Source organism: Rhipicephalus sanguineus, chromosome 11, assembly GCF_013339695.2.
Source record: "Rhipicephalus sanguineus isolate Rsan-2018 chromosome 11, BIME_Rsan_1.4, whole genome shotgun sequence".
Lineage (NCBI taxonomy): Eukaryota > Metazoa > Arthropoda > Arachnida > Ixodida > Ixodidae > Rhipicephalus > Rhipicephalus sanguineus.
The window spans coordinates 89250457-89276162 of NC_051186.1; the positions used below are offsets into that span (position 1 = coordinate 89250457).

At 47.5% G+C, this 25706-nt stretch overlaps 1 protein-coding gene and 1 long non-coding RNA gene across 2 annotated transcripts in view; both read right to left on the minus strand.

The window, feature by feature from the left end:
• LOC119374514 (uncharacterized) overlaps positions 1-25706 on the minus strand; it is a 165201-nt gene that overhangs the window by 17105 nt on the left and 122390 nt on the right. The window lies entirely within an intron of this gene.
• LOC125756285 (uncharacterized) lies at positions 717-24195 on the minus strand. The gene is made up of 5 exons (XR_007414328.1): positions 24054-24195; positions 22273-22409; positions 22128-22201; positions 1312-1399; positions 717-973 (listed from the first exon to the last, which is right to left on the minus strand). It is a non-coding gene; the product is annotated as an uncharacterized LOC125756285 (long non-coding RNA).

Sequence of the window (25706 nt, forward strand, 5' to 3'; positions counted from 1 at the left end):
AAGCACTAATTGAAAAATAGGCGCATAGGTTTCGAACGCCGCACCTCATGCTTCACATTTGGATTCACAATTTCAACACAGTACCAAAGCGATTCTTTGCTGTACTCGAGTTGATCGCACAGGTTCCTCTCAGATGTCTGTATCCACTTTTCGGCGACAGCAGCGTAGTATCGTGAATGGCTGCGTCAGTCGTTAAGCGGCCATTCTTGTCAAGGAGGTCGAACAGACTTGTGACACCTGATGCGAAGGCCTTGGTTGGATCACGCCATTGACTGATGAGTGCGTGCAAACGAACCTACAGTATGGGATAAACTTGGTGTGCCAGGGTACTCTCCGCCTCATGTTCCTTAATGATTGAGAGCACGGCACACGAATTGGTCTTCAGAAAGCTCATCTTAACGAGCAAGTCGTGTACAGCTTCAGGCGATGAAATAAGACTCTTGAGCTTCTTCGCACTTCGTTCCCTTGGCTTTCTCGCTTCCCAAGAGCGACAAAATGGCGCGCCAGTACTAAAAGATATCTCCTAGAGCTTCATAAAAAGAGAGACCACCTCGACGGACATACGGTTTTCAACGACTTCAAGGACACGCCCAAGGCGAAACACACAAGACCAAACTTACGGCGCAGCTCCCGCGACGACTTCAACAGGGCAGGAAAGGGCACAACAATATTTTGAACTTTTGAACAGCGCTTAACTTTTTAGCACACATCGCGAGTTATACTTAAGTGGATTTGAATTTTATTGTGTCGAAGTTTCTTTTCGCAAGACAGGAGATCACGCGATATTTAAAGGGTACTTTTTCTTAAGAGGTCAATAGTAGATTTCACTTAATCAGAAGGATATTCTCACACACCGGTCCATAAATAATCTTTCCCTTATGTGCATGCTTCTGGAATTGTATCACACATTTTAAATTAGGGCCCTGCTTTACATATGTATCCCCGATCCGCAATTCATAATATGGTTCTCGACCTGAAAAGAGACAACAAAATGCTTATCATCATTATCATTACCTTCCTGAAACAATTCAGAAAGCTAGACCGATGGCTCAGACTTAAAATTTAGATTTATATACTTGTGATGCGCGAGCTGAACACATTTTGCCAGCCTACTTCCAGATTTGACGAAGTCACGTAGTGCCATAGTGACATCAGGTACTTTCTTAAGAGAACACAGGAATGAGGGTGGGTGTTCCACTTCCTAATATGCTTCAACACAGTCTCTCCGGCGACGACATGTGCTTTATTCGTGTGAATTGTTCGCGAGGGACATATGTTTGGTGTCTCAATAGAGTAGGCTGTGCCACTTACCAAGGTGTGCTTGCGTCACCTTGATTACGGCGCAGCGACTACTTTCGGCTTAGATAAAGCATTTGCTCCTTGTCGATGATCACATTATCTGGAAAATGATGATGTCCCACGCAATATGGTTAATAATTCTGCCAGAATTGACAGCAGTACTAATTTTCACGATTCAGTAAGGAAGAAGTAAGGAAGCAAGGAAGATGCGGATTGCAGAGCCTAAGTCTCCTAAGTGTATATTTGTTATATGACAGGCCCTATAATTGGGGTCATAGTAACGAGACAGCGTTAAATTGCTCGTTTCGCCAGAAATTCCCGTGTCGGTGTCAGCGTCCGTTGGTTCTCAGCGCAAAATCAGCGTTATCCGTGACCGAACAAGTCAATAAAGTAGATAAAAATGCAAATAAAATACATAAGAAATTACACCATCTCCCGCTAAAGGGGATCATGAGGCGATGCGAAGCAGCGTTTTGGCATGTCGAGTCCACGTTTCATCCGTAGCACGTTTCCCACCGACGTTGCCGTTTGTGCTGGGCTTCCCTAGACTGGAGCTCGGGGTCCGCTTGCCGACGTTTACGGTCGCGCTTCGGCGCGTCGAGCCTTCCGCTGCTCCACCCGCTGCTCCGCGATCTCGGCAGGCGTTAAGGTATTACTGCAACTGGCGCCGACTTTGACGTTTGAACTCATGACACCGGCGCAGCCGGCGCAGTGACTGAGCGTGTGTACGACCTAACGCGAGCCTTTTATCTAAACTTGGAGAAGGAATGTGGGGAGAGGAAGGGGAGAGGGGGAGTGGAGAGGAGGTGTGTGGAGAGGGCTTGCGCATGCGCAGTAAGAGTTATAACGCCGCACACCACCACCAGGTTGAACTCCGCCAAAAGCTGCTTCGCATCTAAAATCTTCGGCTCGAGTGAGAATACAACCCAGGGCTTCTGCGTGGGAAGCAGGTGTTCTGCCACAGAGTGATGCCATTGATTGAAACTGCTATGGGGAAAAAGAGCTATATAATTGCCATGCAGTGGGAGGGAGACTCATTGATGCGTGTAATATTGCATGACGGAATCGTAGAAGCTTGCCTGACGTCAGAAACGTGAAATTGCGCAACGAGTGGATGTTTTAAAGGCCCACCTATTACAAAGCGCTCAGACATATTTTAATCATCGTCATGAGCAAGAGCACCAAAATAGTGAGCAGCTGCATTGGTTTCCGCGTTGCCTTACGGACACTTAGTCCCAAGTAGCACACATGGTCTGGAAAACGTTTTTTTAGGGATAAATGAGATAAAACGGATTCTAAACCAATTTCGACGTTTTTAAAACGTCACAGAAAATCCGTATTATTCTGTTTTTGATAAAGTCTTGAAAAGGCATTTGGTAAGACCATTTTGGCCTGGAGCGTATATTTCAAGACGTTTGTTCAATTCTAAGCCAATTTCGACGCATTTAAAAACGTCACAGAAAATACGTATTATATTTGTTTTTGATAACGTCCAGTGAACGCATTTTTTAAGACCATTTTCGTCGAAAACGTATATTTCAAGAGGTTTGTTCGATTCTATACCAATTTCGACGTTTTAAAAACGTCTTGTTTGCGACGTCTAGAAGACGCACTTTATGAGACGTTTTCTCGCCCAGCAGCGGATCGCGCGCCACTTGGCCCATGCATGTATGGGCATGCATGAACCACCGCGATTGAAATTTTATCTCTACCCTGCGCATGCCATCTCTCATTGCGATAAAGAAAGTAACGTGCAAAAGAAGTGAGGCGTGTGGTGTCTACATTGCAACAGCAATAATGAAGACTGCGAATTTCGTTAACCAGTAAACTTTACGTAATTTACTGTAATTTACTCGCAGCGATAACCGTCTAACTTCCTCACGAAGGCCTCAGGCCTGACTGTATCCATCCACGCGGCTGTTGCTTCTGCAAAGTCAGTTAAGCTCGCCGATATCGCATGGGCGGTCGACTAGCTAACCGGTCATGCACTCTTTTGCTATATTTCGTGCATGTATCGTGATTAATTGAGGCTATAAACGCAGCTGTGAAGAAACTATACTTCTCTGCGTGTTAAACTTGTGGACCCGAATACAAGTATGTCTGTGCGGAGCGACTGTTACGCTGACTGACGGTTAGAGTCCCGTAAGATACTCTGCGCAAAAATTCACTCATCAGCTTGCACGCGGGACGCTCTCGCAACTTCCTTTCTTCTATGCTCGAGCGACGGTTGTGGTTACTTTGATGTGCGATTAGTTTTCTGTGGATTTGCGGATACTGTAAACCACGGGCTTCTGTCATTTTTGAAGATATAAGTTCATTTTTACTGCATTTGCGCTCAGTATTTGGGAACTATGACAAATGAAAAAGCGTGTTCCATTCCATCACGTGCTGCATGTGCGACATGCTTCAGCAGTACGTCGTTGCGGAATTTATTCAGCATACATGATAAAGCTGTGTAAATGTAAATGCACGTCATGGTTTCTGTTCATGTTCGAACGAACATAAGCGAAAATTGTCTTGATATTTGTCGCCGCGTTCCACGCCCGCATTATGCTAATGCAAGTAAAGTTCAACTTCAAATTCAACCTAATTGCAGTACAATGACAATGTTTTTACTTGGCCGCATGATGAGGTAGTTTCAAGATATATATTAGCTTAAGCTACGTGTCCCGCGTATGAAGCAGTTTTAGAATGGGGTACTCAAAGATAGCATTCATTGGGCGCATATGCTATTTCAGCCACTTCACGTTACGCAGTAGCCAGCTTTACAATGGGATACGCAAAGATAGCGTTTGTGGCGTACGCAGCGTACAACGCATGCGCAATGGCGATGAACGCTAACGCAAAGCTTTGTGCACCCAATTTTAAAACTGCATTGTTGGAAGCTACGGCATGTGTGATCTGTTTTATTGTGTCACTGAAGTTTGTGGATGAGACAATCTTCGCAGCGACAGCGTACTGGTTCATGGTTTCTTCCATAGCACTATCTGCATGTAACGAGAGGCTAGGCACGTTCTTCTGTTAGTTGCGAATTTCTGGGGGCATGAGAGTCAAAGACGTGTTTCGCGGGGAGGAGTTTGGCATTTTTTCTCAGTGTTGTGACTTCTCAGTGCTGCCTTGACTATCGCGATGCGATTTATGTCTCCCCTACTCTGTTAACCTCCTTTCTCGCTGGAGCCGGCAGCTCTTAGCAGAACCAAAATGTTCTTTTCCGCGTGTATTGTGCCTGGTTAAATATAGCAGGCTCGCTCTCTGTCGCCGTACGGTGTTATCGAGTTTTCAACTTTTCACAATAATAGCAAATTATGAAATGATCTTTTTCCCTATTTATTGCAGGTGGTATTTGCTCGAGATGTTTACAAACAAAGGCTACGCCAGCTAAATTATTACTTTCATCTTTTTGATGGGCTCACTGACAGGGTTAAGTATGAAAAAAGATGGATGTCAAGAGATTGACATTTTTTCTTTTCTCTGGGAACTTTAAAAAAAAAGAAGGTCAGAGCTTGTAAAGCAGTTAACTTCTTTTCAGCGTCTGTGTTTGTCGGCATCTTCAAGAAACCACACTAGGGCTATTGTGCTAAAATATTTTTGACGTGGAACGCTGCCTTATGCAGCTAATAGCACAACTGTTTTGTGTATGCCATTTGTAGTGTTTTTAGCAGACTTCCGGAAGTGCCTAGTGATTTCCATCAAGTACTTGTTATGCAGCAATGTGTTCAGATTGATTTGCCACGCATTAAGATATTTTGAGACTGAGCAGTGCGATGTACAAGTGCAATACCCTGACCTGCCTCTGACAATCCTGAGTTTATAGCTGTGTGCTTAATGAGTAAAAAATGAGGAAGAGTCACAATTTCTTTAGCTGATGTGTCTTATCACTATATTAATTTGTTCCTTTGGCCTGACATTTTCTAATACTGCGCATCATAAAAAAAGTTTGTTTTTATATCAGGCTCGTATTTTCATATTCCTAAATTTTAGTTATCCATTTTAGTAAGTGGCCCATTCATTGTAAATGCTGTGGTTGTTTCCATTAGTTTTCTGTTGACACATTTTGTTTTCGCGCTACAGTTGGCTTACTTGTACTTTTTGTTATATGTTGCTTTAATTTAGTGCTATTTTCTGCCAGCCATGGCACATTTAAAGTTACCTGTGTGCTCTCGAGGACTGTCAGACCATAATTCCTGTGATCAGTCTTGTACGCTGCATTTCGAAGCCTGAAACCGTTACTTCTTTAGTGGGCGCAGTTTGAAACATGGATGCTGGATCCACAAATATTTTTAGCTAACGTCTAAAATGGCGCCTTTTGTTCCACACGTTTAGTCTTACTTTTGTAATGATGCCAGAGTTATTTGCCAACATTTTTTCAGTTAGAAATGTTCCAAGAGAGGCGTATGTTGTAAGAAAGTCTCTAAAAGTTCCATTTTGTAAGCAGTACACTTCAGCAACAGTCATTTCGTAAGCAATTTACGTTCTTTTTTTTATTTCGTATTATTGGCTGGGTGTGCCAAATACATTATTTTGCAGTTTTGTTTTCTTATTAGTGATTTCAACACATCGGAGTTGATTTCCACTAACTGTCGTCTTAAGTAGCGCTACTGAACGATTGTTTTGAAACGAAGGGAGTCACACACCAGGTCACGGAGTTAGAATAGGTTAGGTGTACCGACGCTCCGCCTCTGCCGCGCAACCTCCCCGCCGAACACGGAGACGCGCTTCGCACTTTTTCCAACAGGCTGCGCTGGTTGTATCGAGGCTTCAGGTCAGCCGCTTCAACGGGGGCCGCGTCGCTTACAAAGCTGCGTTTGCGACTACTCTTCGCCGCTCGTTTTTTAACAGGGCACATACCACTATGATTTGAAAGTAAATGCGCAACGTCAAGAAAATTCAGTAGCGGTAGCCAACAGACGGAAACGCACAGGAAATATAGCTTCTGCGAACAGCGATAATGAGTTTACAGGTGAACACGAATTTCAAAAATATTTTAGCTCGTGCACAAATAACGCCACCGTGGCATATTGGGTGAGGCTGCCGTGACGAACTCGGTTAATAATCACTGGGTCAGCAGCGAGCACCTTAGCCACTGATCCACCGTGGTGTACTCGAACTCGGTTAGTCAAAAAGAAAAAAGGTGTTCCCTGAAAAAGAAAGCGGGTGTGAGGGGGGACGTTTCACTAAATGATGGTTGTCAGAAGAAAGCAACACATTTGGCAATGGTAGGTTAGAAATTCCTCTCATGGGTGGTCGTTGTGCATGTACCATATCAGATGGATTCAAGCAGCCACCTTTGCTACGTTTACACGCCCTAGCTCGCGCGTGGTAATGAAGGTAAACGTAAATTTAACGACCAATTCATCATGACTCACCGTGTGCCATTCTGATTGCTCCTCTCGTTATTCGTCACAGAAATGCTGTTTGTTGCAGTAGCAGAAGTAGAACTTTGTGCCTTGCTCTGGGTGAACAAACGTGAAATGGTCGTGCTCGTTTCCTTTTCAGCGTCCTAACCATCTGCTTTCTAGTTTCTTCTATCGGGAATGACAGGAATTGAGAGTGCCACAATATTCGGTGACGTCACTGTCTGACCCGTTAAAACTAACACGCCAAGCCAGACGAGGCCCCACTCGTGCATATACGTTCGTCAGTCGAAACGCCTGCCATCCAAATGCTAGACTATTTGAAATAGCTTATCCTTGTTCATCGTGTCCTTATTTACGCAACTTATACTGTCCAGATGGGCAAGAAGTGCTTTGTGCGCGATGCAACTCGGGCTACAAATCATGGACGGAAAAAGTTTCCCTTTTCGCTGCTCCGGAGGATAATGACCTCTTAATAGTGTGGCGACATATATTATTCCACGGAAGGGTCAAGAGTTGCAAACAACATATTTTGTTTGTGAAAAACATTTTGATGCGCGATCTGTCACCAAATCATGGGAAGCGCTATATAAAGGAAACGTTCTTGTGAGCGCACCGAGGAAGGCGGCTTTGGCAAAAGACGCCATCCCAACAATATTTCCTGGACTGCCCCTTAACCAAGACTGTGAAGAAAAGGAAAGCACCTGCGACCTGTGTTTGCCTTCCCGCCAAGAAACGCTGTGTTATTGGTGGAGATTCATCAAGCTCCACTCCTACCATCGCTGGATAGTCGAGGCTCCGATACCGCCCTCTCCGGAATTGCCAAAGCGATCTTTCCTGTTCCACCACTGCCAACTGCAGCACCGAGGCCACCGTGTCCCAGCCAGATGCAGAACTAGGTACTGGTGGTATCTTTAAAACTCTGAATCCGGCACTCTGCCAACTGCAGCTTGGGCACATCATAAAATAAATATCGATGACCAGAAAACGGTAGTGTTTTCAGAGATGCACGTGTATATTGCTGCATTGATGGCCGCGAAAACAATGTCCGTGCTGTGGGAATGGCTGCGGAAGTCGAAGGATACAACTACCATGCCGCTCCTGTTAATCACTTATATCCAAGAAAAGTTGTGAGCTTCGATGAGGCACTGAATAGCAATAGAGCACCTCCGATTTCATGGAAATATCCGCAACAATGCCGAGGCCGAAGGTGGTGTATATGAGCTTCGTGCCGCATGCCGAACAGTCATGCATAAAACATTACTAAGTCTTTATATCTAACTTAAGTGTATCATATTACAATACCACACAATCCTCACGGGGCCTTGCGACATCACTAAACACGCTAAAACACCGAATGTTAGAAGCGTCAGGTTTGCGCTGGGCACAGCCAGGCGGCCACCGTCCCGCGCGCGCTGCCTTTCGGCAAGAAAGGGAAAGAGGTCCCCGACTTCTCCTCATTCCAACGCGCCGTCGCTCCACCTAAACTCTTCCAACACCGTGCACCAGGTGCTTGATGCATGCCTCTTTTCCTGCTTAGAATGCTGTGTCGGAGCAAGATGGCGAGTTGGGCCTGTTGGTTTACGTTCATGTTTAGAAAATTAGGTTGAAGCACATTGAAAAAACAAAAAACGTGGACAGTTGAAGTAGAGAGGAGTAAGCGCTGTCCTGTCCACATCGACTGTCCACGCCTTTTTGTCGTGTCGCTGTGTTGGCTGTGGCTCGGTGTAGCGTCTTCTAACTCATTCACCTATCGGCTTGGCAGGGCGGATTAATCAATGTGCGACAACTGCAACTGTGTAGAGACTAACGATCATCATTTGTGCCGCTGTCCGCAATTTCAAACACATCACCGGACTCTCGAGTGTGCCAATGTGCCTTCAGGATACTTGATGGTCGGCCTTTTACTGAAGGAAAGATCTTGGGAGTCTGTCTTCATAGCACATCAGCCAAAAAACCATACGAGCCCTCCTGCAGTACTTCAAGGCAACAAAATTGAGTGACCGCCTGTGATACGCTCCTCACGTGTGTGTGTTGTGAAATGTGTCTCCTTCTATTTTTACTCCCTCATTCTCCTCCCATGAGTAGGGTAGCAAGCTGGACGCTAGTCAACCTCCCTGCCTATCCTCCATTCCTTCTCTCTCTCTCTAATTCCTACAAGAAAAATGTTCAGCGGAAGATGAAGCGTTGAGGAAACGTTTCTCAAGGACGCTTGTCTTCATCAGGGCTCTGACGGAAACTAGTCCCCTTGTCGTGTCATTGGCTTGAGCGACATTCTCTTTTCAAAAACTTTTCTTCACTTCATCATTGCGTTTCATTCAGTAAAGCTAATTGAGACGACGCTTACATATTGCAGAATGGCTGTGCCTGATCCCCAATTTTGTCATATTGCATTGCTAGTTGTTTAACAATTTTGCTAATGATGAATCATGCAACAAAAAGTGTTCTTGAAGGTTGGATACTATATTGTCACGTGGTCGTGACGTCGACGAAGGCAGCAGTCAGCACGTCCGAGATGAAACTCTTTACTAGGCCGAACTTGTGGCCGGGAAAATGAAACTCCAGCTTACAGCAATAAACTAATAGCGGCGAACAGAGCGTCGACCGTCGATCAACTGACAGGCGGTGAAGCGCGTCGGTATTTAAACATGTGCCGTCCAATATTCCGGCGTTATCGCTGGATGTTGTGCAAATTCTAGAATAAGCTCGAGTGTGCGCGTCTTGCGCGCAATCTTAACAAAACGATCCACAATGATCGCGAAGGTTCTCGAACAATGAGGCGCGGTTCGCGCTCAGCGTTGCTGACAGTCTTTGTGGGCGAAAACCGAATACAGCAAAAGCGATAAAGAAACTCACGTGGCAATGCCCCCCTCTGAAAAAGCCTCTGAAAAAACAGAACACGGGGAGGGGTGGGTGGCCAATACAGGCAACAATAAACAACAGGAATAAAGCAAGAAAGTACAATAAACAATGAGCAAAAGTACAGTCCTCAGATTTACTAACGCGCGTAATTGGCTTCAGGCGCACGACATGGACGACTTCAGGTTGCGCACGGCGCCGCTGAGAGTTCGTAATGCCGTCAGGGACAACCTCGTAGTCGAGGGCGCCGAGGCGCCGAAGTACCCTGTACGGTCCGAAGTATCGTCGAAGAAGCTTCTCACTAAGTCCCCGTCGGCGTATTGGCGTCCATACCCATACACGGTCACCGGGGTGGTATTCCATATGGCGTCGTCGAAGGTTGTAGTGGCGGCTGTCAGTCGTCTGCTGGTTCTTGATCCGTAGGCGGGCGAGCTGTCGTGCTTCTACGGCGCGCTGTAGGTAGGTGGTCACGTCGATGTTTTCCTCGTCGGTCACGTTTGGTAACATGGCGTCGAGCGTCGTTGCCGGGCTCCGTCCGTAGGCCAACTTGTATGGCGTCATCTGTGTCGTTTCTTCTACGGCCGTGTTGTACGCGAAGGTCACGTACGGAAGGATGGCGTCCCATGTCTTGTGTTCGACGACGACGTACATGGCCAGCATGTCGGCGATGGTCTTATTTAGACGCTCGGTGAGGCCATTGGTCTGCGGGTGGTAGGCGGTGGTGCGGCGGTGGCTCGTCTCGCTGTATTTGAAGATCGCCTGAGTTAGGTCTGCAGTAAATGCGGTGCCTCTGTCTGTGATGAGGACCTCTGGGGCGCCATGACGCAAGACGATGTGCTCCACGAAGAACTTGGCTACCTCGGCGGCACTGCCTTTGGGCAAGGCCTTTGTCTCGGCGTAGCGGGTGAGGTAGTCAGTCGCCACGACGATCCACTTGTTTCCGGTATTGGACGTCGGGAACGGCCTTAGTAAGTCCATCCCGATTTGCTGGAACGGCCGTCTAGGTGGCTCGATAGGCTGCAGAAGTCCGGCTGGCCTAGTGGGCGGTGTCATGCGTCGCTGACAGTCCCGGCAGGTCTTTACGTAACAGGTGACGTCGGCAGAAAGGCGCGGCCAGTAGTACTTCTCCTGTATTCTTGCTAGCGTGCGAGAAACACCCAGGTGTCCAGACGTCGGGTCGTCGTGGAGAGCCTGGAGGACCTCTGGCCGCAATGTCGAGGGTTCCACGAGAAGGCAATCGGCTCGAAGCGGTGAGAAGTTCTTCTTTAGGAGAACACCGTTGCGCAAGAAAAACGACGTCAGTCCCCGCGTGAATACCTTCGGAACAACGGTGGTCCTGCCCTCGAGGTAATCCACAAGGCCCTTCAGTTCCGGGTCGGCTCGCTGTCGTTCGGCGAAGTCGTCGGCACTTATGGCTCATCGTCACAGGATAGCGCGCACTTACAACGGGGACACAGGGAGAAGAACACGACAACACAAGCGCTAACTTTCAACTAAAGTTTATTCAAGGAAAAACGGAAGATGAGAAAATAACACAAAATACCGCGCATGCGTCACTGCGCAGAAAACATAACTAAATTATAAGCCACACATAATATCAAAGCCTAACAACATGGTAGTTGATAACCAATCTGTTCACCGTTGCAAGGCGCTAATCAGTGTGGCCAAGAAAAGAAAGTTCTTGATCTGTTAGTGCCAATGACGTCTGGCTTACACATCTATGTCCTTTTTTGATTTGGAAGGCCTCACAGATCTCCCTTGTAGTCTTGTCTTTATCACGGAATAAAACTGTGGTGCCTGTGAAATCAGCGGAGCACCCGCAGTCCCTGCAATGCATGCCAAGGTGTGTCGAAAATGTAGGACCTTTAACTGCATTCCTATGTTCATTGAGGCGCAGATTCAGACATCTGCCCGTCTGGCCTACATAAACGCGGCCACATGATAACGGGATGCTATATACGACTCCCGAGGCGCAAGGTACGTGGCTGTAGGTGTGGTTAATGCTGCAGGCTTGACTGTTCCTAGAACTCGACTCTATGCGTCTGCGCACCGCGGGGCATACGCCGCGTACCTTGTGTTCCGCGGAAAACACCACGTTGACCTCACGCCGGGCGCCCACCTTTTTTAGACGATGTGACAACCCATGCAGATATTGTATCACGGTAAACTTCACCTTGTCTTTTGCTTTCGGCTCCTTCACTGCTAGCTGCTGCCCTGCCACAGATTCTTTTAGCTCCCGCAAAAGCCGGCTACATGCGAGAACCGTCGTCTGGTTCGGGTATCCCGCCTTCCTAAGTTTGCTTAACTGAACATTAACACTTGCTTCCATCATGTGTTCACATGATTTTGTCAGGGCTGATCGCAGAGCAGATATAGCTATGCCATTCTTAACAACCTTAGAGTGGGCCGACCGGTAATCCAACAAAGGCTTAACGCTCCGGGGACTATATTGCCAACAGATATGACCTAAATCAAAAGTAAGCTTAACATCTAAAAACTTTATCGAACCATTAACAGCAGTTTCTGTAGTGAAGGACAATCCCATGCCTTGCTCTCTAAAAACTTTTAAAAAGTCAATCATCCTCGATGTTGCCATGCCCGGTTCGGTAAAAACAATGTAATCATCGACGTACCTAAAAATGGTCCGTGCAAGGCCGCAAAGATTACGTTCCACGTTTCTGTCAATCTTTGCCAAAAAAATGTTAGATAAAACCGGAGCCACTCTTGATCCGATGCATATTCCTGATCTTTGTACAAAAACGCCTCCTGCGAACCCGACAAAGGTGGCCTTAAGGTAAAAACTCAAAAGCCTAAGGAAGCTATCTACAGGAATGCCACATCTGTTGCGAAAAGACAGCTCGTCATTGTCCTCACAAATGCACTGCTCAACACTTCCAATCAGCTGGGCTTGGGGTATACTGTAAAAAAGGTCTTCAACATCAATGCTGAAGGCAGAACACCCTTCCAGCTCATGCACTTTCAGATCGTTCACGATTTCCGTGGATGACACCACAAAAGGATCGTCGAACTTCAAAGATTCCAGGTGACCTTGAAGATAACCTGAGAGGACATGCAGCCATGTGCCACGCTCGGAAACTATGGCCCTGAAAGGGATATCAGGCTTGTGTGTCTTTGCCGTGTAGAAGACCATGCGCATGCGCGGTATTTTGTGTTATTTTCTTCTCTTCCGTTTTTCCTTGAATAAACTTTAGTTGAAAGTTAGCGCTTGTGTTGTCGTGTTCTTCTCCCTGTGTCCCCGTTGTAAGTGCGCGCTATCCTGTGACGATGAATACATACCAACTCGCCCAGTTTTCTGCTTTGTTAGGCACTTATGGCTCCCACGAAGCTGTCATCATCCGGGTCGTCGGGCGGTGGTGGGTCGACGGGGGCACGAGACAGGCAGTCGGCGTCTGAGTGTTTCCTTCCGGACTTGTACATGACGGTAATGTCAAACTCTTGAAGTCTTAGGCTCCACCGTGCGAGGCGACCTGAAGGGTCCTTCAAGTTATACTAGCCAACACAAGGCGTGATGGTCGCTCACAACTTTGAAGGGCCTGCCGTAGAGGTAGGGGCGAAACTTTGACGTAGCCCAGATGATGGCGAGGCACTCCTTTTCTGTTGTGGAATAGTTTGCCTCTGCCTTAGACAGCGACCGGCTAGCATAACTGATAACCCTTTCCAGTCCACCCGTCCGATGCACAAGGACGGCGACGAGTCCTACGCTGCTTGCATCGGTGTGAATCTCCGTATCGGCGTATTCGTCGAAATTTGCAAGTATCGGAGGTGTCTGCAGGCGTCGTTTGAGTTCATGAAATGCTTCGACTTGCGCTGTTTGCCACCTGAATTCGACGTCGGTCTTCGTGAGCTTCGTTAGTGGCTCGGCTATCCGTGAAAAATCTTTGACAAAGCGTCTGTAACAGGCGCACAAGCCGAGAAATCGGCGCACGGCCTTCTTGTCGGTGGGTGGTGGGAAAGCGGCAAAGGCAGCTGTTTTCTGCGGGTCTGGGAGCACTCCAGTCTTGCTGATCACGTGACCCAAAAACAAGAGCTCTTGGTACGCGAAGCGGCACTTTTCTGGCTTCAGGGTGAGCCCGGAGTTCTTGATTGCTTGAAGTACGGATTGAAGTCTCTGGAGGTGTTCATCGAAGTTCGAGGAAAACACAACGACGTCGTCCAAGTAAACAAGGCAAGTCTGCCACTTCAAGCCAGCTATTCCAGTATCCATGACTCGTTGGAAAGTCGCAGGTGCCGAGCAAAGACCAAAGGGCATGACCTTGAACTCGAACAGCCCGTCCGGTGTTATGAAGGCAGTCTTTTCTTGGTTCCTCTCGTCGACTTTGATTTGCCAGTAGCCGGTCTTGAGGTCCATCGAAGAAAAGTACTTCGCGTTGTGGTGTCGATCTAGGGCGTCGTCTATACGTGGGAGAGGGTACACGTCCTTTTTCGTGATTTTGTTCAGGCGACAATAATCGACGCAGAAACGTAGGGTCCCATCCTTCTTCTTCACTAACACCACGGGTGACGCCCACGGACTCTTTGAAGGCTGGATGATGTCGCGTAGCATTTCGTCGACTTGTTTCCTTATGGCCTCACGTTCTCGCGTCGAAAGTCTGTACGGGCTCTGACGAAGTGGCCTGGTACTTTCTTCTGTTATGATGTGATGTCTTGCAATCGGTGTCTGCCGAAGTCTGGAAGACGATGAAAAGCAGTCCTTGTATTGTAGGAGCAGGGTTTTGAGCTGGACTTGCTTGACCTTCGGAAGGCTCGGGGTGATGTCGAAATCTGGTTTGGGACCTCGACTCGTCGAAGCAGGTTCGGCAGCATCGAAGAGGGCGAAAGCATCACTGGCGGCTACACAATCTTCGATGTAGGCGACCGTCGTACCAATGTTGAGGTGCCTATATTCGTGGCTGCAATTTGTCAGCACTACCTTTGCTTTACCGTCACACAGCTCGGCTATACCTCGTGCGACGCAAATTTGACGGTTCAGGAGTAGGTGGTGATCGCCCTCGATGACGCCTTCAAGGTACGCAGATTTTTCGGTGCCGACGGAAATAATGACGCTGGAACGTGGCGGAATGGTCACCTGCTCTTCTATCACATTCAATGCTGGTTCCCTGGCGTCGCACGGGGCGAGAGCGCTTTTTCTGAGGCTAGTGCTATCGACTCAGACCTAAGATCGATGACGGCGCCGTGGTCATTTAGGAAGTCCATTCGAAGTATCACATCCCTGGAGCAATTTTGAAGAATTACAAAGCTCGCAGGATAAGTCCGGTTATTGATGGTGACTCTCGCCGTGCAGACACCAATCGGCGTTATCAAGTGGCCTCCAGCTGTCCGGATTTCGGGTCAACTCCAAGCGGTCTTTACTTTCTTCAGCTTGGTAGCGAATGGCCCACTGACGACGGAATAGTCGGCCCCAGTGTCGTCGAGAGAGGTGACGTTGTGGCCGTCGATGATAACGTCGAGGTCGCTAGTTCGTCGTCTTGGGTTGCGGTTGGGTCGCGGCGTCGGGTCACGGCTGCGTCGGTATGTTCCGCTGCTTCCATGTTGCGTCGTCGGGTCTTCTTCGGTCCGCGAGGTTTCGTCGGCAGGGCTTCGTCTGCTTCGCGTCGTGTTCTGCAGGTCTCGTCGCGTGGTCGTCGGCGGCGGCCGCGGAGGATCTTCGGCATTTCGTCGTACAGCAACCGCACCTCCATCGGTTGCTGCCCTTAGTTTCCCGGATACGGGCTAGGCGACCGGCCCCGGTTTGGGCCGCTGTACATCTGCCGTCGCTGAGGGGAACGGTAGCGTCCAGGCGACGGCAAACGTGAGGTACGTCGAGGTGCCCATTCACTGGTGGCCAAGTAGTCGGCGATGTCACGTGGCAGCTCACCTTGCTGTGGGGGCGGTGCGTTGACGGCGAAGCCACGTAGGCCCATCTGACGGTACTGGCAGCGGCGGTATGTGTGGCCGGCTTCCCCGCAGGGATAGCAGAGCGGTCGGTTGTCAGGGGCACGCCAAACGTCGGTCTTTCGGGGGGCGCAGCGTTGTCCTGTCGGTGGGCGGTATGGCGTCGGTGGTGGAGGTGGCGGTGCATGGCGGCGGAACTGCTGCGGCGGCGCGGCGTCTTGACGCGAGCGAGGAGGAGTGTTGCGGCGGACTTCAGCGGCGTATACATATATATATATAGCTGATTCCTTGTGGCTCAGGCTGCATTAGTTGAGGTGCTCCCAGGGATTGCTGTATTTCCTGGCGTACGACGTCAGTAATCGAGTCTACTTGAGGCTGCGAGGACGGCAACAGTTTTCGCAGCTCCGCCCGCACGATCGCTCTGATCGTGTCTCGCAGGTCTTCAGATTGCAGCGCTTGAACCTCCCCGTAGGTCGTCGTGGGAATCCGGCGGTTGTACTGCCTCGTGCGCATTTCAAGTGCGTTTTCGATAGTTGAGGCTTCCGAGACGAATTCCGCGACCGACTTAGGTGGGTTACAAGCAAAGCCGGCAAAGACTTCCTGCTTGACTCCTCGCATTAAGAAGCGGATCTTCTTCTCGTCGGACATAGCGGGGTCAGCATGGCGAAAAAGGCGTACCATTTCTTCAGTGTACATGCCGATGTTCTCGTTCGGCAGCTGTACACGAGTCTCTAGCAGAGCTTCGGCTCTCTCCTTCCGGACGACGCTCGTGAAGGTGTCCAGGAAAGCGGCACGATAAAGGTCCCAGGTTGTGAGCGTGGCCTCTCGGTTCTCGAACCATGTTCGAGCGGCGTCTTCCAAGGCGAAGTACACGTGTCGTAGCTTATCGGGATCAGTCCAGTTGTTGAAACGAGCGACGCGGTCGTACCTTTCAAGCCAACTTTCCGGGTCTTCGAGCGGTGACCCGCGGAAGGTAGGTGGCTCCCTCGGTTGAGGTAGGAGCACAGGTGCAGGCGCCATGGGTGCTGTCGCCGTCGTATGTGGTCGGCATGGTCGGGGTGTTCCTGGTCTTGTCAGGTGGAGGCCCGTACTCCGGTGGTAGACCTTGTTGCCTACGGCTAGCTCGCTGGTCGTAGCTGGCTGCAATGTCTTCTCCGCGCTGTGAGCTGGGCTCACGGCTTGACGGGGGCGTCTGGATCATGAAGGAACAGCGCCTCCACCAGATGTCACGTGGTCGTGACGTCGACGAAGGCAGCAGTCAGCACGTCCGAGATGAAACTCTTTATTAGGCCGAATTTGTGGCCGGGAAAATGAAACTCCAGCTTACAGCAATAAACTGATAGCGGCGAACAGAGCGTCGATCAGCGATCAACTGACAGGCGGTGAAGCGCGTCGGTATTTAAACATTTGCCGTCGAATATGCCAGCGTTATCGCTGGCTGTCGTGCAAATTCTAGAATAAGCTTGAGTGTGCGCGTCTTGCGCGCAATCTTAACAAAACGATCTACAATGATCGCGAAGGTTCTCGAACAATGAGGCGCGGTTCGCGCTGAGCGTTGCTGACAGTCTTTGTGGGCGAAAACCGAATACAGCAAAAGCGATAATGAAACTCACGTGGCAATATAGCTGCGTTTTAATTACCGCGATATTTGGCTTGTTTTGCCGCTTCTGAATAATCTTTTTTAGTCGCACGCTATATCTCATTTCATGGTTTTTACGTTTCTATGTTGTACAGGAATCGTTGCTGTTTCACATAATAAAGTAGGACATGAAATCTACTGAGCTCTCACTCTGTAATAGTCATTAGAGAATAAAGTCACTCTAATTACTATAACAGGGAGAGCTGAAAACGTGCATTACTATAATTGCATGCATAAAAACAAAACAGCAAAAAGAAAAGAGATCCCGCATGACGTCTTAAAAAGGTTTACAACGTATTTTCAAAGACAATGAAATGGAATATTTTAATCCGTTTTTTAAAATGGGATTTTTGGGACGCTTTTAGAACGTTTTGTAGATGATCTTAAAAGCGTTTTTTAGATGGTCTTAAAAAGGTGTTCTAGATCGTCTTAAAAACGTTTTCTAGATGGTCTTAAACACGGATTCTAGCCGGACATTAGACGAGATATAAGACGTTTTCTATACCTTGAGCTTCTATTCCGTGACGTTTTTTGAACGTTTTTATCCTGTCGGATAAACGTTTATAGAACGTCAATCATCATTTTTGTGCTACCTGGGGTGGGCCCTTCACTGATTCGCAAAAGAAAGAATTATGGCGTAATGGGTACTGGGCAGCTGTACTTGCAGTGGGCTTCCTAGGATAGTCTGAAATGACCACTGTTACGCTCACAAACCGTTTGTTTCCTTGAGGCACGGTTGAGGCATTTACACGGAGCCGAATCAGTAGTTCAGAAACCGATGTGCCTGGGGCTCGATTACGTTATCGTGTTCTACTCTTGAAGGCGAAGCTGAAGCGTATTCGAAGATTTAGATGCGAAGTATCTTATGGAGGGGTTCAATCCGGCGGTGGTGGTGGAGGTGTGCGGCGTGACCGCCCTTACTGCGCATGCGCACACCCTCTCCACTGACCCTCTCTCTCCCTCTCCACTTCCCCTCCCCCTTTCCACTATTCCTCTGATGCGCGGGCTAGACATGCCGAAATTCTCTCCTGCACAACGCCGCGATGAGCACCAGCCCATGCGCGTCCTCTCCCCTTCTCTCTCCTCTCCTACGTTGCCCCCCTCTCGCACGCCTGCTGACTGCGTTCCCTGCTCGCCCTGTGAGAATTAACGGCCAGGCTAGAGGGAAGACAAGACGCGCGTAACGTTCCTCTTCGCGTTCCACGACGCGAGGTCGGTAGCATGCACAAAGAACGCCAACGGAACGTGATCGTGCTAGTGCTCCGGTTTAGCATCGCCTCATTGTTCCCTTTAGCGGAAAATGGTGTAATTTTTTCAAGTTTCTAACTCGTACGACTTGCGACTTCATCTATAAGCACAGTCGGCCCCAGAATGGCGCCCAGGTTAGTCCATCTCGTTGTGCAAATGTGTATTATTGAAACAACGTTCCATAAACAGAAATATTTATTTGCATACCTAATTATATTGCCCGACACTTTCGCATGAATGAGATTCAGATGAGCGCAAAAATGGTTTGAGCATTGGCTGAGCAGTTTTAAGCAAATGCCGAACAGTAAAAGAGATTGAAACGGAGAACGGCAGTCTCGTGACTTCTTGGATCACTGCATAATGTAAGTGAAGCGTTCCTGGTTAGCGATGAAGAAACGTCTTATTTTTCCATGAAGCGGCGCTCCTCTTGTATTGTGATGAAAGAACAGTAAATGTTATGCGATTGCGTGCGGGCAAGGCACGTGGCGTCACTACTTTGGTACGGTTTCAACAGCGCGCCAACGCCTTTATGGAGGGCGCGCGTAGTTTAAATGGGGGTGATTGTGGTCAGGTTGATGTCGAACCAGAAGCGGTCGCACACCTTGCAGCTGCGGCCGAACGTGTGGTCGAGGAAATCACGCTTGAAACGCGCGTCGGCGCCACCAACTTCAGGTAGCGACCGCTTTCGGCGCTCGGCCGCTGCGTCCCGCGCCCTGACCTCTTCAAGCTTCTCTTGCCGCCGCTTGCGCGCTGCTTTGGCTTGCGGGCGTGTATCTCGGGGCCCGCCCGACGCTGACGTCTCTCTGCGGCCTCGCGAGCTCTCACCGCAGGGTATTGGCAGCGAGCCCACTCTGCTGCTGCCTTGCGAGCCCTCCGCTTCGCCGCCCTGTCTTCTTCGTTCATGTTATTAGTATCGAAGCGCACTGACTGATGACTGTCGAAAGAGAGAGGAAGCGCGCTGTAGTAGCCCTCTAGCGGTCTCCTATCAAACCAGAGCACGCGCCGGAGTGGAGCGAGCGCCGCATGCTGCAGTTGGCTATGCTATATGTGGTTTTACCTTCGTCAATATCATCATCAAGGCGCTCGAAGAACAAGAGGAAAAAGACTTCTCTTTCGCGCGAGCGTGGGCTGAGATGGCTATACTTCAGGTGTCTTACGGCCGGCTACTATGACGATGGACAAGCCCCGAGCATAAAGAGCTAGCTCCTAAAAAAAGATAGAAAGACAGAAAGAAATAGCCAGAAAAAAAGAGACAAAAAAAGAGAAGCGCCAAAAAGACATAGAAAAAACAGAAAGCCCGACAGAAAGAAAAATAAAAAACCGGGAAAGACAAAAGAAAAAAAAACAGAGAGATAACGAAAGAGAAGGAGGGAGAGAAAGATATAAGGATAGGAAAAAGGGGAAGCGATACATATAGAGACAAAAAGAGAAAGGAAAGAAAGACAAAAACATAGAAAGAGCGGGAAAGTGAGACAGAAAACTAGAAATATCATGATAAACAAAAACTGCAGAAATAGAATAATAAAGAGAAAGAAGGAAGGACGTCCAGCTGCGCTGTACCTTCAGCTTTGGCATCACTAATGTGAAACTCCAATCACTGGTGTGAAATAGTTGCTTTTCTATACTTTTTTTGAAATTGCTGGAACATACGAAGTATGCTTGAGGAAATTGCCCCAAGAATAATACGAAGTTCCTTTTAAATTTCTGAAATTGTCACCGAAAGTATAATACGTTGAGGATGTTGAAATATTGTACTCAGTCGAATATGTTCTTTTTAGGAGAGAAAGAAATTATTTCTCCTTGAAAGAACTGCCTACCGTGCGTTATCGCTTTTCTGTTTTGTATCGAAATGGATAGAATACCGTGTGAAGTGTCTGACCTTGCAGCGGTTTCTCTGGAAAGTGAGTAGAAATGTTTAAAACAAAATTTCTCGATCTGCGCTTGGTCTTCTTTCATTGATGTAGTGACGCCCACAACACTGGTTCTTGGACGCGATGACGATCGGAGCGCCGGTGAAAGTCGAAAACTGGAACCACATGCAGTTTCTGCAGGCATCATTAGGTATTGTTTAATAATAAAACAAATACCATAGTGGCCGTTTAATGCAAGCAGACAATCAAATAAAATATTATTACCACAGTCTCTCCAGCTTTGTTTAGTGAGCCTGAGACACCACCACAGTTGAGCGAAAAACGTGGTATGCTCCAGCGACACTGGTACTCCGGCGTTGTGCAACGAACTGTAGCGGTTCCACTCATGCCAGACGTGCAAATAAAAGAAACGTGAAACGTGCTTCAAAGAACAACAGACGGTCCCTTCTGTCTTTCAGTTATGTTTGGTGTTCTGTGTTGCATATGTGACACGACAGCCAACACGGAGGCCTTGGTGAAGCGGCCTTTAAGGGAAAACCTTCTTCAATGTAGAGCCTCGGCGAATACTAGTATGCACTTTAGGCAAGAGGACACATGGGCATGGTTCTAAAATTCCCTCATGTCCGTCGCGCTCCTGTTCGCCCAACACCTCGTTTTTTTTTCCTTTTTCTCATGAGTGCCTGTGGACACCGTCCTCGCGTGGCTCAAGTTTCTCTGCCGCAGGCAGGCGGGCGAACGCGTCGCCGGCGGCGACACCGGGCGCCTCTTTGAAGGCGTGAGAAAAAAAAGCGAAAGGCACTCTCTGATGCAAAGGAAGGATACGAGAAGTGGCTAAGATAGAATTTTAAGCTGTACATACTTGTTTTGAACAAACTAAGTCTACCTGCGAGAGTGCTTTGCTCCTACCAATAGAGTGAACCGCATCGCTGTTGGGTGACGCTAGTGGTCATACGTTCATGACCTTCAGAGCCTAATTAAAAAATAGAATTCATTGCTTACTGGACAAAAACATGCTCGTTGCTGCCGATATGAAAAACAACCTTGTCATTTTCAGCACAATAAATGAAGTCCCAATTTCTCTGCAAAGTCAAAGCTAGGGAGTCGATAGCACCAAATTAGAGTGTCACAGGGAGAACGACAAGCAGCTTGATACTTGCAGCTAGCCGCTCGAGCGCAAATGACTGTCGAAAAGAGCACACACAGGACGGCCGCAAACTAACGACGGTCACAGCTCGACAGTTGCAGCGCGCTGCACAAACACAAGAAAGGACACTCGAAAAGAACCCACAGGTACACACGGGACGAGCCTGAACTAACAACTGTTACGGTTGTTACTTCGTGTTTCAGGAGCGCGCTGCCATCCAACGCTGTTAGACTTCGTTTTCTTTAAATCTACGGCGCGTGGAGGGACCCCTCCGCGTCTCCTGCCGTGCGGCAGTGTTCCACGCATTGTTTACTCGGCGTTCCACATTGCCAATGGGTACAGTAATGGGCCACTTTTTAGTGCGCGTCTCAAGGGCAGCTTTCAAACTGAAGGAAAATATTTGCATTAAAGCGCGCCCTTCGGGCTATATCGCGGGTGATACTACACACACTGATGCACCTCCGAACTCTGCTTGCCGTTAGCTTTAAACAGTGTATATAAATAGCTCGCCGTTGTTATGCTAAACAGCCGGTGGCGCGTGGCCGAGTTGTTTAAAGTAGCGCACTGCGCAGTGAGGGGTCGCAGGTTCGAATCTCTCTGGCGTGCTCCGGAATTTTTTTTCTTCTGATTTATTTTGCTTTGTGGCTTTTATTTACATCTACACATACGTATATCCGGGACATGACGGTGACGGCGACGGCGAAAACAAGCCGAGAGTGTCCATATATCTGATATCACAATAAAATTACCCCGCGATTTCCCCACTCCTGTCATGCTGACATTCGAGAATCCTAGAAACAGATACAATGTTATGTGCATACCCATGTTGCGAACTTGCATGACGTCTCTTTGCTCCTTAGAGAAGATTCCCTGGAGGCGCTTGGCGGTCCAGTGGCTATCAGTGACATGCAATAAATGTTGGAAATTATATATGATAACGTTTATGAAGTAGTATTGATCCCTTACTGTTGCTCATCATGGAAATAATACCGCTTGAAGAGAACAGATGCGCTAGCGATAGTCGCCACCTGGTCGAATTTACATCGAACATACTCGCTTGTGCTCGTGTTGTATGTCCATACACGTTCCTTGGTGCATAAAAACTGCATGATTAAAGAAAACCATGCATGAGTGCTACTGTTCATTAATAAATCCAAGATTACAGTCACAAGAGTCACAATATGAACGCTTTCTTCAATACCAAAGAATAAAACATATGCTTTCTAAGCTTTCAAGTGTGCAGCTGCATAATGATAACACATACTCAGCGGTCCAATGTTAAGGGCTAGAATGTAGCGTGTGAACAAATACACAGTGCGTGAATATTGAAAGTCAGGTGTTAGTTGAGTACATCTGCTGTGTACTTCTCTGCACTGTGTTGGTGGCTCTGCGGAGTAGCAAAGAATATCGACTAATGCACCCTGCTTTACATTACGCTGTATATTGTTCTTGCACTGGCAACACCCAAACAAAAATAAGCTCACACAAGCTTTTCTGAATAATAAATGCGAAATTAGAATGAACCAAAAACGTTCCCAAACATACTACACTGCAAAATATTCCTTCGAAGTACTTTTTATACGTTTTCTATGGACGCTGTCTTGTATTGATGTGATCAGCGAACTGTCTCCTGGCATAACGTTGGCGAATACTGCTACCATAATGGAAATTCAAATAACGATGACGCAGCCTGGCGGCACTATTCTCGTCAGTGCTTGTGCCTTATCTGGAAAGAATACACGCAAAGCTAGAAATGACTGGAAACAATAGAGCGCCAAGCTCTCAGGTGCAATGTTAGATAAGAAACCCTGAAAGAAAACGAGCCAAAAAATAGTGGAGTTACATCTGAAGTAGTTAGTAGCGCAATAGTCACCTGTTTTTAGCAGTAATCTTTACCGATAATATTAGCAGTGGAGCTTCATTATGCGTGTTTCTTTCATTGTTGCTGACGGCAGCACTGATGCGGAAGTACCGAAACGGAAGGGCAGGTAAACGTTAGTCACAACGACAATAAGCATATTCTCTACGTTACTGATGAAGAACACAAGTTATTATCGAAGTGGCAGATTTATCGAGTATGATGTTTTGAAGAACAGCTGCGCGACAACAATGGGGCGCGCATTATAGATTAGAAGCAACAATATATCCGAAGAATTGCGCAATCCTGTAAATATCGCGTTCTTGCTACTACATTACAATAATTCACTGATTTCTAGGTTTCACCTCCCGAAACCACTATGTGCTCATGAGGCATGCAGTCATGTCTGACTTATTTTGTTGTAATTGCTCCAGTCGTAGATATTCTCGCTAGCACAAAACTGCTTCATTGCATTATGGGGCATACAGATGTAAACATTGGTGCTTTTTGAAGTACCTCGAGCATCGCGGCCTACATGGACGCTCTGACTTGCACTTGGTAAAACGGCTTTACTTCTTCTACTTATCTATGCTGTACCTACTATTTGCGCGACGTCAAAGCTACATTTAGATTAACATTTACAACACAACTAAGAAGGTACGTCTCTAAAGCATAAAATTCGTTATGATTAACAAAGCTGTCCCAGAATTGCGGCGGCTATAGCACAATATCATTTCTTCATAGTAAAAGCAGCCACTCTTATCCAGTCCACAACACACGCATGTAATTATGTGGAAATAATTCGGTGCCAATATATTAAAGCATTATTATATAATTACATGTGGGACAAATTATAGAGAAAGATAAATAGCCTGACGTGAAAGTTTACCTGTCTTATATCCCGTCTGCAGCTCTTACCCATTGTCCATGTGAATAAACCGTTTACCAATGCCATCGAAGCGAAAACCAGGAGGATTTTACAAGGCAGCTCTTCAGCCATGCTTTTCTTCTCAGCAACTGCGTTTCAGCATATGAGCGAGACACAAAGGATTGGATGGCAGCTTCTTCTGAAAAAGACTTACCTATATTGGAATGGAAACAATACAACCCTACTATTGTGCCGAAAAGCTCGCAGGTAGGCAACGCGAAATTGTGTTTTGCTCGTCAGGTCGACAAAATCTTCTGATTGACGCTATTGCTTTTTTTAAATGCGAAGCATTTCTTAGCGAACTTCTGCGACTTTGAGCGTATCTATCTATCTATCTATCTATCTATCTATCTATCTATCTATCTATCTATCTATCTATCTATCTATCTATCTATCTATCTATCTATCTATCTATCTATCTATCTATCTATCTATCTATCTATCTATCTATCTATCTATCTATCTATCTATCTAGCTGCCTACGACCTTGTGCTCTCCTGGTCGCTTGGTTCATCGAATGTGCACCAAAATTGGTATTGCGTAACATGACTGTATGATGAACATAAATGACAAGTCATAACATGAAAATCATGACACGCATGTCATGTACAGCATGATTTACATGCTACGCTCATGGTGCGCTGGCGGCCGTTTCGCTAGTTTGATATACACCAAAATTGGTATCTTGCGACGTCACTGTGTGACGAACATAAATAACACGAGTTAACATGAAAATCATGACACGCATGTCATGTACAGCATGACTTACGTGGCATGCTCATGGGGCGCTGGCGGCAGTTTCGCTAGCTTGATCTACCCCGAAATTGGTATTGCGCGACGTGACTGTATGACGAACATAAAAACTCGAGTTAACATGAAAATCATGACACGCATGTCATGTACAGCATGACTTACCTGCCACGCTCATGGAGCGCTGGCGGCGGTTTCGCTAGCTTGACCTACCCCGAAATTGGTATTGCGCGACGTGACTGTGTGGCGAACATAAAAACACGAGTTAACATGAAAATCATGACACGCATGTCACGTACAGCATGACTTACGTGCCACGCTCATGGGGCGCTGGCGGCCGTTTCGCTAGCATGATCTACCCCGAAATTGGTATAGCGTAACATGACTGTATGACGAACATAAATGACAAGTCATAACGTGAAAATCATGACATGCATGACATGTACAGCATGACTTACGTGCCACGCTCATGGGGTGCTGGCGGCCGTTTCGCTAGCTTGATATACACCAAAATTGGTATCTTGCGACGTGACCGTGTGGAACATAAATAACACGAGCTAACATGAAAGTCATGACACGTATGTCATGTACAGCATGACTTGCGTGCCACGCTCATGGGGCGCTGGCGGCCGTTTCTCTAGCTTGATCGACCCCGAAGTTGATATTGCGCGACGTTACTGTGTGACGAACATAAATAATAGGAGTTAACATGAAAACCATGACACGCATTTTCCTCAATGACATACAAGACGATGTATGCAGCTCTTTGCTGGCTGCTTCGCATTACATCGATTCCCACAATGCGTGGGATCTGCCGGCTTTTTTTTCTGCCTGCGACTACGCGCCTGTGTTTGTCCATTTCGC